This window comes from Loxodonta africana, chromosome 23 (genome assembly GCF_030014295.1).
Source record: "Loxodonta africana isolate mLoxAfr1 chromosome 23, mLoxAfr1.hap2, whole genome shotgun sequence".
Lineage (NCBI taxonomy): Eukaryota > Metazoa > Chordata > Mammalia > Proboscidea > Elephantidae > Loxodonta > Loxodonta africana.
In genome coordinates, this window is record NC_087364.1 from 61,122,269 (window position 1) to 61,140,790 (window position 18,522).

General features: G+C 44.5%; 1 protein-coding gene across 4 annotated transcripts in view; it reads right to left on the reverse strand.

The window, feature by feature from the left end:
- The window catches only part of SLC9A9 (solute carrier family 9 member A9), a 663,200-nt gene that overhangs the window by 55,223 nt on the left and 589,455 nt on the right, over positions 1-18,522 (reverse strand). Inside the window, exon 15 of one of the 4 annotated variants that reach the window (XR_010319148.1) lies at positions 16,655-17,491. The exons of the other annotated variants lie outside the window; for them this stretch is intronic. The gene's annotated coding sequence lies outside the window, so the exon portion shown is untranslated. Of the gene's footprint in view, positions 1-16,654; positions 17,492-18,522 lie in introns of those variants that run through there. 4 annotated transcript variants of the gene reach the window in all.

The window sequence follows — 18,522 nt, forward strand, 5'->3', positions numbered from 1 at the left end:
CTTCTCATCTTCATCCCTAGTTGGCAGCATAGTTTGCTAGCGCATAGTAACCGTTTACTAAGCATGCGTTGGATGAATGGAAGGAGAAACACTGCTACCTCATGTACGTTGGTCCCTTGCTGCTGAGATTCTTTGCTATTCCATCAGATGTCAGGGTCCTGGGCTTCTCCGGGCTCACACTGCTTCCCCTGCGTGGTGCTGGTCCATCTCTCCCTGGCTTGCTTTCTCCACACAGGGACTGGTCCCATGGATTAGTAGTAAAGGACCCGCCATACAGAGCCACACAAATGAGCATTCTGAATAGGCTTGGGGGTAGGGAGAGGATGGTTTGAATTATAGTTTTCCAGGGCTTGAAGGGGGACAATGAGAGTGACACAGAACAGCTGTTTCCACTTAAAATTGATTAGCAAGTATCACTACAAACGAACTCAGAATTTAAAACAAAACTCCATGGGAACAAATCATTCTAAACTGGTCGACAGCCTATGGATACAAGGAAAAGAAGTTTTTCCAGCCAAAGACCAAAAAGAGTTTCTTTAGTCGGCTTCTCCCCACTGGCCAGCCCTCTTTGAGGCTACAGTTCCCCAGATCACAGAGGAGAAAGAAATCCCAATTGCTGCCTGCTGGTTGCTTGTCATGATCTTTAACTGGCCCTGAGCAAATGCCCCATCCATGTCTGCAAAGCTGACAGTAAAACGTTGCCTGAGACAGAAGCAGCCAGGAGAGCCCAGCTCTGTTTTGGGAAAAAGAGCCATGTTCTTGGAGGTGAACCCAGGGCAGCTCTCAGAACTGGCCCACTGCTGCACTCAACAGTGAGTAGCTGAGAAGCCCACGGGCAGTGCTGTTTGCATTTGCCCTTCAGCCCCTGGGAAGTTAAACATAAGATACTGTTTGGTTTTCGAAATGTTCTCATTAGAGAGTTAAGAATGTAATCTGCAGAAACAAATAACCCCAAGGTGTGATATACAAGGAAATTTCAGAGAGGCCTGTGGTTATTAATGGCCAGACAATTGGGCAGTCTTGGTAGAAGGTCTAATAGCGGAGGTAAATCAAATAAAGAAAATCAATTTTTGAGAATAAATTAAATTTAAAATGCGTCAGCTGTAGGGCCCAGTGATGGGGCAGTTACAGTATACCTTCTGGTCAGCTAAGTAATGGAAGTCACATTTTATTCCCATTTAAAAAAAAAAAAAAATTTTTTTTTTTTTTTTTTTTTTATACTGGGCACATATTACCAAGCTCTGATCTCTCTAAAATTAGATCTTTGTGAAGATTTAGTCAGCTCATCCTGACAGGGCTGATGGGTGGTGAAAGCGTCTAACAGCAAACGGTCCATCTGGGCAGGTTCTGTTCTGCTCAGCTCTGTATAGCATTCTTTGTGTTCCAAGAGTTGATGTACTGCTACGTGGAAGGACAAAACAAAACTCCGGGGTCCTCTTCTCTTTCCTCTGCTATTCTACACACAGAGCAAGTACAAGGCCTGTCCTTGCCAGACGTCCCTGTCAACTCCAACAAGAACTGAAACATGCTGTTTAGTCACTTTCCTGCCTGGTTTCCTATTCTATTTTTTTTTCCCTGCTTAGTTTTGCTTAAAACCACGTGTCAGAATGGTGGTTCAGGAGCAGTAAGATAATAAAGGCACAAGAGCTGCTTGTCCTCTGGCCAAGAAGACTTAATGACACATACGGTCTGTACCAATTTTAGGTTTTCACATTATCTTCTTTAATTGGAAGAATTCCCGCTTGGGCAGAGATAAAATAATTAACCCAGCATTAAAGCCTTCCTGGGATAATGCTGAAATGAGTATTAATTGGGTAGCAGTGGAGTGAGCACGATCCCATGGCTCTGTGCTATAGAAAGTACTAGAGAAGATGAAGTCTGTGATCTGGATGGAGAGACAGGTCTCCAAATGGCAGCCAGCAGGGATCCTTGACTGGAGAGAAGAAGCCAGAGAGGGAAGGTGGTGACACATAGTTTCCCTTTCCCAAAGCCACACCTACAGGGTTCCGTGATGTGCATCTGAGTTTCTGAGCAGACAAGTGGGATTACATTCAGCTGAGGCAGCCAGGATGGAGGGATATTGGTGACAGAGGCGTTGGGGGTCTGAAGCTAAGAGATGAGGAAGGAACACTGTGTTTCTGCAGCTACACAGGCAAAAGCTTTCCCGCACATTCAGCCATTGAAAACTACCTGTCACTCACAAGACCTTGAATTTGGCCACATGGGCAAAGGGGTGGCCAGCTTTATTTCATTTTATGAATCAATCCACTCAACATTTATGATGTATAATTCCTATGTGTCAAGCGCTTGGCTAGCCTGTGGGGATATCACAGTAACCATGACAAAGATCCTGCCCTCAGACATGCTCCTACCCTTATGAGGGAGACAGGAAGTTAGCAGCAGCTTCAGTACCTTGTGCTCACTGCTCTGAGAGGGATTGGATGGGAAGCTTTGGGAGGACATAGGACTGGCAGCTATTACCAAACTCCGTGGCAAGACAAGTTATAGTCAGCGCTTCCCAGAAGAGCTGGTGGACAACAATGTGCCCAGCAGTCAATATTCCAGGTAGTGAATTACCTTAGGGATGTGCCTTTAAGATGGCACTGACATAGAACTCACAGTGGTACTAAAACCTGCCAGACTGGAACCTGTATAAGGCAGAAACATGTCAAGGAAAACACAAATATTTTCCACTAAAACGAGTGAGAGAAAAGTGGTAAGATGGCACCCTGTCAAAGTAGGAAAATTTGGGAGACCCAGAAAAACAAGGCAGTCCCATCAAGTTCCGGCTCTCACAGGTTTCACTGTACCTTGCAGCGTGTGTTCCAACTTCGTTGGCCCCACATGAGGTATGTAAATATGAAAAACACACTCTGGATGGTTGATAAAACCCTGATCATCTGACCTGGGCCAAAAAGAGGATAGTGGGAAAAGTTAGCCCTGTGGGAAATCAACTGAATAGCAGGATATACGTAATGAACTCGCCAGGAGAGGCATGGAGGATGATATTGATAATATTAAGAGAAAATTCTTATTGAGCACTTAAAATATTTTCAAGTGTTACCACATTTAATTCTGTCAACAACCCGCCAAGGAACATTTCATCATTATTTCCATTTGTAAACTGAAGCTCACGGAAGTCAAGTAGCTTGCCTATGATCACACTGATAGGAAGTGATGGAGGCAGAACGCAATCTTAGTTCTGATCCTAGGGTTCTTGTGAGGATTAAATCAATTAATACTTGTTAAGTCCTGGGAACATGGCCTGAAGCATAGTCACCACTCAATAAGCATTAACCATTATTACTAACACAGATAGAGCTCTCTCACACACCTCTTCCAAAAGAAAAATAAATGATCTCCCTTCAAATAACTGACCTCATCTGAACTCCTCAGTGATTAAAGGCACTAATGATCTGCCTCTAAAGTAGAAAAGAAATGAGGCAGGACTTGCCAGCTCCCTCTGTCCAGTCAAACAGCAGGCTCGCTGTGGAATGAGAACTTGGTACACACTGCTAGGGCAGCTCTCCTCAGAGGCTGGCGCCTGCCTGCGAAGCTGCTGCTCATGTAAAACTCATGGTGACAGCTCTCACAGGAGCCCACAGCTGAGGGGAGCTCCCGCCTCACCTGGCCCTTCGCTGTCCTCTCTGACTGAATGTCTCATTGTCACCTAGATTAAAAGACTTTCTTCTGTCAAAATCCTCTTGATCCCCACACCAGCAGGAGGGTGTGAGGTCTTTGGGGAGGTGGATGACAGGTGCGATTCAGTGAATCATATTTTCCAGCAGTTTTTTGTTTTTCAAGATGTAGACCCTGTGGCCACTGGGGTAAGCAGACATCTATTTTTAAAGAAATTGGAGCTACAAGTTTTCATTACTTATTTCTAGATGTTTGAAATGCTCTGTGTTCCATTTTCATCCTTCTCTTCCCATCCCAATCTCTTCATAGGGCTTTGCTACCCAATGGGCTTTCTAGAAGATTGTTACAACCACAAGCAGTGGGGCTGGATGTTGACTATAGTCTTCTTTTCATTTTTACTATTTTTCAGAAAGTCTACTTTCAAAAACTGTACTAGGATTGTTTTGCCACTGACTAATAAATGCCCACAAATGCTTTCTACCCTTCTTTTGACAAATCAGGGCCAGGATACCTTGAAGGGAAGATGAAAAAAACCAAACCAAACCAAAAAAACCTAAAACTGTATTAGTAAGAAGTTGTCATTACTGTAGTCCTTAAAATAAGAAAGGTAAGCTGGCATTTTTCTGTAATTTCTTTGAGAAACTCAGAAGTTACAGTTAATTAACTTTGTGAAGTAAATATGAGAGAAATGTTATTAGGTGCATTTTTCTAATGAGGAAACAAACATGGACTGAAAAAGTGATTTGCTTGTTCAGAACACAATGTAGTCAAGCAGACCTCACAATTAGCAAGCAAATGTAAGAGCTAACTGTGCAGAAATATGAATTGGCCTAAATAAAACAAAACAACTCGTTAACTACAAATGGCTGCCCTTTAGATGGGGCACCAGCCTTCTGGTTTGCCAGAGTCTCACCATGTTTCCCTGATATGGGGAGGAGTCTCAGCTGTCATTCCTGGTCTTTACTCAGCCTATATGCCCAGTTCTGTGACCTTCCCGAGTACAAGACCCATGACCACACAATGTAGATATTTCTCGGATCCTTGAGACTAGTTGCATGGGACAGAAAGTCAGGGCAAAGAAAGTTAGAGATGCTGCTGTGGATTGAAGACTTCTTGGGAGAGGTGATCGTCCTAGGCCTTGTAAGAGGGGGCCTGGCGAGTTGGAGAGGACTGGAAGTGAAAAGGTAACAGAGAAGACATAGATTGTGATCATGCTAAATAAAGGAGTTGGTAAAGTAGGGCTGGGTTTGGGTTGTCCTCTGATTTCGCCTGTCACTAGCTCTGGGTCTCTGGAAATGTCTCTTATTTTGACTTTGATCTCTCATAATAAATGTCAAACTAAAATAAGTAAAAAGAAAATCCCACTATGTAAAGATAACAGAAACCATAAAACCAAAACCAAACCCGTTGCCATCGATTCAATTCCAACTCATAGTGACTTAATAGGACAGAGTAGAACTGCTCCATAGAGTTCCCAAAGAGTGGCTGGAGGATTGGAACTACTGACTTTTGGTTAACAGCCAAGCTCTTAACCACTGTGCAACCAGGGTGCCAAAGATAATGGAAATTGCCGGAAATTTGGCCTCTTGAAGTAGCACCTAATAAAATGCGAGCTTCCTCACTTTGGACCTGATCAATGACTAGGCATGCTGGAACCCATGTCCCTATACCTGGATTGATGGAGAAAGTCCCTAATATCTATTTGAAAATGAAAGTGAAAGTGAGGCTGTGGTCCTCAAGGTGGGCCCTGGGTGGCCAGGGCTAAGGTTCTCTTCCTGAGTGTCATGAAAATTTCCTTTTTGACCTTGGCAAAACCACCTTGGCTGTTGCCTCATGCTTCCCACGTGCAAACGGTAGCTAATGATACCTACCCACAGGGTGTGGGGTGGATTAATTAGCTAATATTTGTCAAGTGCTTTGAAGAGCGGAGCTCTGCCTACTGCAAAAGCTTTTTAACTGCTGTTCCCGAGAAGCCACTTCCCTTAGAAAAAGAGGCTGCCTCACTGGGCAATGGCTGCTCTCCATCTGATGGGATAAGATCTTTCCCACGTTTTCATCTGTCAGAAGAAAGGGCTTTGCTTAATTAGTAGGGAATGTTTTTCTGGAAACAGCCTTTGTGAATTAGCCAAAGGGCTGCAACTGTTAGTGTATTATCTTCATTTGTCTTTCCCCCTGGTTGATATTTGCAGTCTGTTGCAAACCACAAATTCCTAAAGGATAGATGTACTGAGGGGAACGCTAAGGGGGGAAGGTGACAAGTCACTAAGGGTTTCTACTGAAATTGAAATTTTGAGCCCTCATGGAAAACATCTGTATAATCATCAGGGCAAAATGGCGGCAGAGAGAGTGGAGGCCTGAAGGGACTATGGGTGAATGCCTTCACATTTCATGTTTCCATTTTCCCGACTCTGAAGTAGGAGTGGTAGTCCTCCACTGGCTCTTTGCTTCCCCAGCATGTTGTATGGGCTGGAGTGGTCATCTGTGTCCACTGTTTCAAGATCTTTGCCACAGCATACCCTATAAACATGAGTTATTTGTCCACCAGAGAGCCACTTAGTTCTCTGCCACCTGGACGGCCTCTTTGGAGTGGCTGGGATGATAGTTCTTACCACCGTCCAGGTTATTTTGTTTTCTTGTTCAGAATCTGTGTCTGGTCACTGCACTGTGAGCTCCCTGAGCACAGGCCCCTCATCTGGCTTACTCAGTATGGTATCTTCAGTGCCTGGAACTGGTCTGGTGCATAGCAGTTGCTCAACAAATGTTGGTTGAATGAATCACCGCGTGTCCTCTGTATACCACCACTCCACTGACAACAAATTCCTGTTTAGAAGAAGAGGGAGTTTCTGTTTCTTTAAGGTTATTACACCCTAATAAGAGACCGTTGAGGAATGAGAAGGGAAGCCCTTTCACTTTTGCTTGGAAGCTCAGTTTTCTTATTGCTTCCAAAGCAATATGTTTTTAATTGTAGCTGATTTGTCAGAGTGGTAACAGATATGGATAGGAAGGGCAGGGTAGTGTGTGGGGTTTACAGAGGCCTTCCCTTTGTGCTGGGAGCCCTGGTTGCACAGTGGTTAAGAGCTTGGCTGCTACCCATCAGGCACTCCTTGTAAACCATATGGGGCAATACTACTCTGTCCTATAGTGTCGCTATGACCTGGAATCAACTCCATGGCAACGGGTTTGGCTTGGTTGGTCCCTTTGTGCTAAGGGGGCCTCTGATCCTTCTGATCACTGCTGGTCTGTCTGGTCTTTAAAGACAGGCACCTGGAATCCTTTGCATTCCAGGGGGCATTCCTCCCAGGGTTAGCTTTGCTTGGCATGTTCATGACCATGGATACCACCAGCTATTCACCAGTTGTCCTTCATTCTGGAATTTCATGTTCTTACTTTGCATGGTCTGGATTCTCTCTTTTCAGCGAGACAAAAGATCAACTGTGGGCACTGTGGATAGTGTGATAACTATGTTTTAGAACATTGCCTCTCATGAAGGCCCCAGGAGTCCACTCAGATGGTACATACATTGCTCTAAAGTATATCCCTTCTTGTAACTAAAGAACATTTAAAAATTTAATTCAAACATATACTGTGGTTCTTGGTTCTGATTCTAAATTCCTTAAGGAAGACTCTACTCATTCTGAAGCAGTGGTACTTTATATACACATACGTGTTGTTGTTAGGTGCTATGGAGTTGGTTCCTACTCATAGTGACCCCATATACAGCAGAATGAAACGCTCCTTCTTCCTGTACCATCCTCACAATTGTTGCTATGTTTGAGTCCACTGTTGTAGCCACTGTATCAATCTATCTCATTGAGGGTCTTCTTCTTTTTTGCTCACCCTCTACTTTACCAAGCATGATGTCTTTCTCAAGGGACTGGTCCCTCCTGATAACATGTCCAAAGTACATAAGACAAGGTCTCACAATCCTCATTTCTAAGGAGCTTTCTGGCTATGCATCTTCCAAGACAGATTTGTTTGTTCTTCTGGCAGTCCACGATATATTCAATATTCTTCAACAACACCATAATTCAAAGGTGTCAGTTCTTCTTTGGTCTTCCTTATTCAGGACCAGCTTCCACATGCCTATAAGGTGATGAAAATACCATGGCTTGTGTCAGGTGCACATTAGTCCTCAAAGTGATACCTTTACTTTTTAACACTTTAAAGAGGTCTTTTGCAGAAGATTTGCCCAATGCAATATGCCATGTGGTTTCCTGACTGCTGTTTCCATGGGGGTTGATTGTGAATCCAAGTAAAAGGAAATCCTTGACAACTTCAATAATTTTCTTCATTTATCATGATGTTGCTTATTAGTTGAGTTGTGAGGGTTTTTGTTTTCTTTATGTCAAGTTGTAATCCATACTGAAGGCTGTAGTCCTGGATCTTCATCATAAGTGGTTCAAGTCCTCTTCACTTTCAGCAAGCAAGATTGTGTCATTTGCATATTGCACATTGTTAATGAATCTTCCTCCAATCCTGATGTCATGTTCTTCTGCATATAGTTCAGTTTCTCAGATTATTTGCTCAGCATGCAGATTGAAAAAGTATGGTGAAAGGATACAACCCTGACACATACCTTTTCTGATTTTAAACCATGCAGTATGCCCTTGTGGTGAAAATATACTTAACAAAAAATATGCCATCTCAACAATTTCTACATGTACAATTCAGTATGAAACAGTGGTTCTTAACCTTGTTTAGGTGACAGATCTTTTGAGAGTCTAAGTATGGTCATGAAGTCTCTCCCCAGACAGACTGAACATCTATACAGCATCCAGATGATGCCTTGAGGACCCTGGGTCTCAAGTTGGAAACCACCCCCCTTGCCCTAGACTTGATCATATCCCTTATCTCAGCTTGTCAGAAGGGGAAGCCCCTTGACCCTTCCTCTTCCCAACGTCTCCAAACACAGGGGAACGTGGCAGGGCCCTGACATCTGACTTGGGGGAAGACAGGGGAGGAGCCCTGACTTTGGGGCTGATCTCACCTGGCTCCTCTTCCTTTTTTAGATAGTTCACCGGGACAGGAGGAGGTGGAATCTGCACCTCCTTTTATCTGTGAACTAATTTTTCCTCAATGGATCTAGGTCTTTCTTTTATGTATATTCAAATCAGAATTTCCAAGGGCTATTTTAGGGTGTTAACTAGTACAAAATAGGATGCCCACGGATTAAAGTAGGAAAAAAGCTTATCAGACCAGGGAGTCTAGCATGGTCTTTATGCAATTGTAATCATAAAAGATGGTTATATTTGGTTTGTTTCTAGCGTATAGCCCCTGAGGTACTGATATTTTTAGAATGGATTCTTGAAGCTGGCTTCTGTTAGTCTTCAGTTTGTCAACCTACAAAATTGGTTACCTAATCTCCCAGTTATTTAGTCATTCCTATATATTTTTTTGGTCCCAACGTATCCATTTTTCTTTCCATTATGTTCATCGTTCTGCTCTTGGCAGTGGGGTGATAATCCAGGTGAAGTCACTTCCCTCTAAGAAGCAGCAGCTGCTGTTTGCTGTTATCGTCACCTCGCTCCTTTGTTTGACTTAAAACACCTGCTCTACAGGGATGGGGCAGTGGGGGACAGGGGGACAGGGCCAAGTCTTCCTTGAACAACACCCACTGAACAAGCAGGAGTTCCGTAGGGCCATCGTAGTGATCCCCGGCAGTCGGTGAGCCTGGTCTGTGTCTAGAAGGCTCTTCTTCTCTGTCCCCATAGCCAGTCCTAGGCCCCTACAGCTCCAACAACACAGTCTGTCAGACCAACCGGGGCTTGAATTGCAGCTAGTTACTTGGGACAAGTTCCTTGACTTCTAGAAACAAAACGAAACAAAACGGTTGCAGTGAAGTTGACTTCTACTCACGGCGACCTCATGTATCTCAGAGGAGAACTGTCCTCCACGGTGTTTCCCGTGATTGATTTGTTTGAAAGAAGATCACCAGGTCTTTCTTCCAAGGCCCCTCTGGGTGGGCCTGAACCACTAACCTTTTGGTTAGCGGCCAAGTGCATTAACTGTTTGCAGCATTCAGGGACTCCCTGAAAACAATGGCTGCCTGTGAGGGCCGAGTGAGGACCAGGGTGAGTGTAAAGGACTTCGGACGGTGTGTGCAGCCAGGATGCTCAGTAGACGAAGCATTAATTCGCTCGCAGCATTAATGCTTTCATGGCAGCCTCTTAAACGGCCTCGTTTCTCTTCCGCTTCTTCCATCTCATACACACTGTCAGCTCGTCTTCTTAAAATAATGGCACTTCCCTGAGCAAAAACCTACAAGGGAAAATATGTGAAAAGGCCCCAAATCCTTTACTCCGGTTGGTGAGATTGTGGATAACTGCTATTTTTTCTTCATGTGTTTCTGCCTCTTTTCACAGACAAGAAGCAAAATAAAGAATAAAACTAGCCTCCAACACATCTCCTGTTTCCTCAGTACTGACGGTTTGGGCTCACTCTCTGGGTGGACAGATAGTTGTGTTTGAAGTCTGTCCTTCCTGGCCATGCTGGCCTGCCACTTAACCTTCCTAAACCCTAAATTCTCCACCTCTGTAAAATAAGGTTTGGGCAAGGATTGAATGGAAAAATGCAGGTAAAACACCCAGCGCAGTGCTTAATCAGTGGGAGCTTTGAGTCCCGGAAAAAGTACCTGAAATACTGACCTTGTTAAGTGTTTGTTACCATATCTGGGATCTGCTCTAGACTACTTTTTTCTCATTTCCAAATCCTCTTTAAGTCCAAGCCTTGCCCTTGGTTTCCGTTCAAGCAGAACTGAAAACTCTCTGACTGGGTTTTGCTCCAGCAGGGTCCGACTGGCTGGCTTTTAGGTGTTTTCCTCTGTCTCTGACTGCAGGCTTCCAAGGCCATGGCCTTGCCTTACACAGTACATGTACAAGTCAGGACTTCCTTAGCATTGCTCAGGATGAGGATGCTGTGGACAAGAGCAACTGAGCTGAGCACCAGAGGTGCTCCTGGAAGGCTGAGGTGGCCTGTTTCACAGGACATGTCCCCTTAAGCTCTGTAGGGCTTTCATATCTTTGGAAGTCCATGGCCTTAAACCAGCCAATATTAGCGGCAGCAGCTGTGGACTATTTATTGGTGCTTTGTCAGTAGCTATTTAAAGCGAATTCCGCAGACCTGTTCCCTACCTGTAAGATCAGCTCATGGCAAGCAGAGAGAAATGTGTCAGGCATCACTTACTTCTGTTCTGGAATGTACAGACATGCCCTCAACAAATAATTAGGCATCACAGTGCACCTGGTTTAATGTATTCCTTCAGGAAGGATGTATCTGTTTTCTTGTGGTTGAGGCTCTGATACCACTTGGTATTGGTTTTCTATTCACGTATGCAACTGCTCTGTGAGTACTTTATGCACTCAGTTGTATGTGAATTTTTATAAGAAAGTCAGTAAAAAGTTGCTAGCAATAATGGAAGAAAAATATCTACACATTACAGCTGTGAGGTAAAAAAAAAAAAAAAAGGAGGTTTGGGGCCCAATTATTGGAGAAATGAAAAATTTGAAGAGGATGAAGGAAGAATGAGAAGAAATTCCTTCCAACATCCATTTCACCCCTCTTTGGCAATACAACGTTTGGGTTTCATTTCCCTGAAAGCTTCGCAGCCTGGCAGGCATATCTAAGCTACCAGGTGTTAGCACCTGAACAGGGACACGTTTCTGGAAAGTCAGCTCTCTTTCTCTGGGGCAAGTGAATATGTTTCTCTCTGGACAGCATTGGAGAAAATTACTCAACCCAGCTGTGGTAACAAACATTAATTGGGATACTTTGGCCTGCCAGATGACCCTATTATAGTTGCTTAGAAGACTGGCTTTCCCACTCTCTAAAATGATGCGTCCTACCTTTCTCTCCTCTAACTTCCTGCTCTACCCTCATTCTCAGCTGATGACCTTGGCACTTAGGTATTGAAAACAAAGAGGATCCATCAGATGCAATAGATGGGAACCTCTCATCTTCCCACTGCCCTGTCTCTCTGCACTCTCTCCTTTTCCTCCTCATTTGCCTCCTCTTTCTTCCACTTGTTTGTCTCTCATGTTCAAAGGCCAGTCCCTCCCCATGGAATCTGGATTCCCATTTTAGGGACTTCCCTTTTGATTCACTTCTTCATCATTGCTGTCTCCCCCAGCACAGTGCTTAACTGATACAAATCTGATCTAGTATCTCACACACTTAACTCCCACATTTTGCACCATTTTTCTTCCTCCGTCCCTCCCTCCCTTCCTTCCTTCCTCTCTTTCTTTCTTTTCTTCCTTCCTTCCTCTCTCCCTCCTTCCCTCTTTCTTTCTTTCCCTTTAGAGCTCAACAACTCAAAAGAATTAATTTATGCTCATTGTCTCCAATTCCTTATTTTTTTCACTCCTCGGTCTACCCCCATCTGGCTTTTGCCCCAGCCACTCCACAGTATTTGCTCTTGTCAAGGTCAACAATCATCTCAGTGTTGCCCAAACTAAAGGACTCCTCTCCGTGTCCCTCAGCAGCCCCGGTACAGTGGACACTTGTCCACACACTCTCCTCCCTGAGCTTTCAGGACCCTGTGCTCTCCTGGCTGTCCCCTACCCATAGGCTTCTCTTTCTCAGTCTTCTTTGCAGGCTCCTACTCAGGGGTGGGTGAACCAATAAGCAAGGTACGTACTGGCTTGATCGTGTTTATTTACTAAATTGGAGTGCACAATTTTACCTGTTTTTCACCATATCATGTATTAAAATACATGTGAAATTGCGCACCACTGATCAGGAAGTGAGCGCTAGTGAGCTCGTGCATACTTTACCTGTTGGGTAGTCCGGCCCTGTCCCTTGGCCTCTGTTGCTGTTAGTTGCCCTGGAGGAGATCCTGACTCATGGAGACCCCATATATGCAGGATAGAACTGTGGTCCATAGAGTTTCCAAGTCTGTGACTTTTTGGAAGCAGATCACCAGTCCTGTCTTCCGAGGCACCTCTGGGTGGGTTCGAACAACCAGCCTTTTAGCTAGTAGCCAAATGTTTAACTGCACCACCCAGAGACTCTTCCTACCCTACTCACCAAAAACCAAACCCGATTCTGAGTCATAGCAACCCTGTGGTCCCTCTACCTATGTCTAAATAGTGGTGTCTCTCTCTTCCCCCAAGGACCTTCTCTCTAGGTAAGGTCACCCAGGGTTTTAATTGTATCTATAGGTTAATAAATCTTGTTTTTTTAAAAAAAACTCTAGAGACTTACATATCCAGTTGGCTACTCAACATTTGCATTGGCCAATCTCCAACTTAACAGGTCTAAAACTGAACCCTTGAGTTTTCCCTGCCCCCACCCCCATCCGTCTCTATCTCTGTAAATGGTGCCACCTTCTACATGGTTGCTTAAGTCAGAAGCCTGGGAATCAATCTTGAATTCTCCTTTCCCTCACCCCACCCCTCATGTCCAAGGCATAGAAAGTCCTGAGATTCTGCTTCCAGACTAGATCTCAATGCATCCTGATTCCCTACGTTCTCTGCCACCGCCCTGGTTGAGGCTACTATCACCTCTGGTAGCAACAGCCTCCTAACTGGTCTCCCAGATGCCACGCTCACTCTCTTACAAACCTCCACACAGCAGGCAGGGTGATCTGTAAAAAAGTAAATTAGATCACTTGATTTCCCCCTGATTGAAATCTTTGACTGGATGCCCCTAATTCATGTAGGATAAAGTTCACACTCCTTACCCTGGCCTCCAAGGCCCAGCATGATCTGACCCCTGCCTGCCTCACTGGCTTCCACCTGGGCCTCCCTCCTTTTCGCTCACTCTCTTCCTCACCACACATCAGCCGTACTGGCCTCCTGTTTCTGAAACACACTAAGCTCTTTGCCTTCTGGGCCTTGGCACAGGCTTCTCCTACCTGAACACTCTTCTTTCAGCTCCTCATGCGGCTGGCTCCTTGTCATCTTCAGTCTCAGTCTCAGAAAGCCCTTCCGTGACTACCTTCTCTAAAGTAGCTTCTCCCCGCTCCAGTTATTTTCCATTGCCGCAAACAATGATCACACTTTGTAATTTTATTCTACTTGTTTAATTTGTTTTTTTCTCTCAACTGGATTGCTAGACTATAAGCTGTATGATAACAGGGAGCATGTCTTTTATCCTTAGCATTTAGTACAATGCCTGGCACTTAAACAAAAATAACCAAACCTATCACTGTCGAGTCGATTCTATCATAGCAACCCTACAGGACACAATAGAACTGCCCCATAGTGTTTCCAAGCAGCAACTGGTAGATTCAAAGTGCCAACCTCTTGGTTAGCAGCTGAGCTCTTAACCACTGTGCTACCGGGGCTCCACCTGGCACTTATAGTAGGCGCTAAATAAATATTTGGTGAATCAATGAAGTGTGGTAATTTTGTGCATTTAAAATCAATGGTCACATGTGTCTCTCTGTCGGGAGCCCATTTTTTCTTGTCTTGTGCTCACAGTTCATATAAATGATAATAGAAGCCACTCATATATCTTGTGGTGAACTAAAGCAATTTTTCCCCCAACAGTAATGATCTCCTTGACTTTGTCAGTAGACAGAGTACACACGTTCAGAATTCAGTCTTCTTAAGATAATTCCAGGTGAAAAAACTCAGAAATGGTCCTTGCAAGTATCCTCCGAGTAGAGCAGGGGGGCTGGAAATATATCCCTCTAGAATTTCAATTAGAATTCACTTGTCGAGGCTCTTTCAGACAGGAAAAAATAAGGAAGGAAGTCTAAATGCTCCAAAAATGGCAAATGGTAAATCCAAGAGAGAGCTAAACTTCCTCTCTCAAAAAACCACTACCTTCCACAATTAAAGGGAAAAAAAAAAATCTATTAAAAGTAGACTTGTCGGGGTGGGTTAGAGGAGATAGAGGTGAATGGACAGTCCAAGAACGTTCCTCCTGTATGTGGGGGGAGAAAAGGGACAACCAACTTAGACACTGGATCAGACAGTGCAACGCGGAGACGTCTCTTAGCATGTGCCAGACGCAGCAAACAGGAATCTTCATTTAACAGCAAAAAAAGAGACAGAGGTATTCTCGGTTTTATTTTTTCCATCTCTTCTTATTACTATCAGTAGCTTGGTTTCATTTCTCGTGCCCTGAAGCTTTTCCTGTTTCCTATTCATTTGAATTTGGAAGGATTCCTTCACTTCCCCCACCTTGTTATTCTTGGTTCTCCCACAAACACCTTCCATCTACAGGCCACCCACTGGACATACGGGAATACTGCCCTGACAGCTTTCTCATTCTGTGTACTTGGGGGTAAGGCTGTGAAGGCATCTCAGGATTAACAGGATATGCTGATGTAAAAAATCTTGGTGAGTTAGTTTGCACACTGTTCAGGAACTTGGCAGTAGCTGCAAATTTTCTGGGCTATCTTGGGGAAAAAAATCAATTATGGGCAAATTTTTTTTTTTTTTTAATTTTTTGAGGAGCAGGGCCAGTTCTTCCAAATTCATCCCAAACTCTTTGAGCGCTCACTACTCCAGTTCCCAACTTTCATGTTGCATTGGCAGTTGCAAACTTGGATAAGAAATTCTTACTAAGAATGTTCTGAAAGGCTGCTCCCTTCCTGCTTGCAACACCTATCAACAGGTCAAGTGTTTCAACATGGCAATGGTTTCTGCTGTATGCACAAGTACTACCTGTTTTTACTGCCTGTATGTGTTTTCATCAAGAATAGATCTCTAGAAATCAGGATCTCAGCTTCCTTTCAAAAAGTACAAAAATAATGTCTAATCTCTTTCGTTTTAAGATCTTGGATGATATCAGAGATTGTCTCACTGCGCTATTGTGGACAGCTGAAAACACGGCTATAAAGAACCACAAAGAATCAGGTGAACTTCTCCCATTGTCTGAATGGAATGTGATATAATTCTGAAGTCTAGGTGTCCCTGGTCATGTTCAACACCTCCTCTTCCCCATCTTCTTGATTATAAAACCTGCACAGAAATTCAAAGCACAGCCCAATAAAAAAAAATACCATCCCCTTTATCAGGCCTTCCAAGGCTCCGCCTGGAAGTCATTTCTGCCAGGTCTGAACACTGGCGGGAATTTGCTTGAACTTTCTTCGCCTCCACAGGCTTCTCCTGTCCCTATCACCTGCTGTCTTTAGCTGCTGCAAAGTATTTGAGTTGTTCTCCCTGGTTAGCTTGACCCATCCCCCTAACATCCTGTTCATTATAGACCCAAAGACCGCTACAAAAGTACCTGGATTTTCTTCCTCTGGTAGGGCTCTGCTTGCTTGTCTGTGGGTCTGCGTGTTTGGAGCTGTTTCATATTCTGCTGTCAACTTTGCTTGACCACATTTGACCCATTTAAAGATCTTGCCAAAGAGTCCTGAAAATATGACCTTGTTTCCTGCTGTGGACCCCAAACTTTCCACTCAAGTTGACCTTTGCATATAACACTTTAAAAGGGTCATGAAACCAAACAACCAACTTAAGAATCTAAACATTAAAGACCTGGGGGCCATTTCAGAGGTCTAGCCCAACTATAACCCAAACAACATATTGCTCTATAATGCTCACAATAAACCCTGTGGTAGAAGGAATGTTTTCTATTAAGGGCAACCTTACCAATCTGGTAATTTATTGTTCTGGACAGTGTGTGTGTGTGTGTGTGTGTGTGTGTGTTTGGGGTGGAGGTAGCAGTAGGGGAATTGAGTAAAGGAAAAAAAAAAGATGAGAATTGGTGACCAGGGGCAGTGACCAGGGGCAGAGACCATGGCTACTCTGTGCCATGGAGGAACTGAATAGTCAAAATGAAAACCAGAGCTGCAGAATCTATTTAAAAAAAGAAAAAAAAAATCCCCTTTGTGTGTTGTTAGCAGCGGGTCTGTACTGACATGAAAGCTGAAATCACTTATTAGCAAAACAATTTTGATTTCTCCTCAAGTTCTTAGCAAAGAGGGAAGGAGTAACACTAGTGAAGCTGGGTCACCCCGACTCCGCCTCCTGACAGCCCAGGCCTGTGGGCCGCCTTGGCCCCTTGGCCTCCAGCTCGTGCTGGCTGGGTGGCCGGCTGGGTGGAAGGGTGCCCGCCCCACTGGCCCCCCGGGGTGGGTCGTCTCGCGGTCCTCGCTGCTAATGGAGCCGCGCTCACCTCTCCAGCCAACAGAGCATCATTTCCGTTCCTTTCAAGTCCTGGCTGTTCAGCAGTTTCCCCCATTCCGACACGGCAGTTCTTCCTCCATAAGAGGCGGCGGGGTTCTCACGGGCGGGACTTCAGGGCCCAGGTCCCGGTCCCTTCTTGGGCCCGCCCAGCCTTCTGCACTCTGCCCTCAGGTTTTCTTGCGCGCCTTTACTCCCTACAGCTCTCCCTCCCGGCCCTGTTTCTGACCAGCTTTTTTTTCCTCCACTAGACAGGTGAAAGGGTAATTAGGAGGAAATCCTGAGAAAGATGCTCCGAAATACTTATAAAATGCTGGAGGTGCAACTGGTGGAGAGGGGCACTTGGCCTGGCCGTGATCCCGGCACCAGGCTTTGACTCCAGGCTGGAGGAGACAGATGGTGAGGTGAGGACCCGTGTGTGACCTGACCGCGGGGCCAGAGCAATCTGCGGGAGCAGGGATGAGCAGAGAACGGCCGGACTGCATTTTAAAACAAACGTGGACGTTCGGGAAGGAGAATAAAAGCATGAAGCTTTACAAATTGGAAGTCAAGACGTCAGTGAAGGGAACGAGCTCAGTCATTTTATTTTAAATTCCCTGCCACATGATAGGGGTGGGCTCTATTAGCTTCCCAAACCTCGCATTCCACATCCGGGGCGGCTCATCCGAAGCTGAAGAGGACAGTCTTGGTCCCTTTCTGAGCATGTGCCTACTGGTCAACTGATCAGATCTGAACTGAGGATAGCGGTGCCTGGAAACATCTCTCTCATTAATCTGCATTTAGAAATAGACAGTTCAGTAGTTTGGATATTATTTTGAGAGTATCTCTTTAAAGCAAAAGCTTATTAATAATGGAAATTATTTTAGGGCAGGGTTAGCTGCATTTTCCTGGGTGTCAAACACATGCTGTTTCCTGAAAATCATAAAATATCTTTCTCCTGTTCCTAGGAGAAGTGACATATTACAGAGACATCCCATTCTGTTGTCACTGTGCTTAACTGTCTTACAGCAAATGTCAATAACGAATTAACTAGCCCTTTGAATGTTTCAAATGTGGCTTTTAATTAAGCATATTAACCTGATGTATCATCATTTGAGCAGAAACTAAAATAAGATTATATGCATTTTAAACTTTCGGATGCCAGCGCAACATGAAAAGCACTTCACAAGGCTTGCATTAATGCGTATTTCATTCTAATGTAATTCTATATTAGACATTCCACTTACGCATGGAGCCAAAATAGCTCCTGCTCTGCAGCACTGCCGATTTAAGTGAGGAAACCACAAGGAATAGAGAGGGGAAGCTTAACTCTCTGTGGATCTCAGCACTGTTGTGTTTATAAAAGAATTCTTTTGGGGCGGACTGCCACCTTTAGATAACAGAGAGAGCGCATATTTCAGGTGGGATCAGGGGTGGATGATCCAGTAGGCAAGGTAAGCACAGTGCTTACCTTGCTTACCAGATCATCTCTAGTGAGCAATTTCACATTTTTCCACTACATCAAAGATTCTGCTTCTAGGTTTGGCTGGCATCTGTCTCTCTTCCAACCCCACAGCACCTTCCCACAGAACCAAAGCCTCTTTTCCAGTTTACAATCCCTGACAGGGACAGATGACCCAGTAAGCAAGGTAAGCACAGGCTTACTCGTGCTTATTTACTAATCTGTAGTGAAATTGTTCTGGTAAGCCAGGTAAAGCACTGTGCTTACCTCGTCTGTTGGACAACCCCCCCTCGGCGTGGGATGGGCTGAGAAAGGATGGACAAAACATTTCTTCTGGACAACATTAACTGATTCGGGGTATTT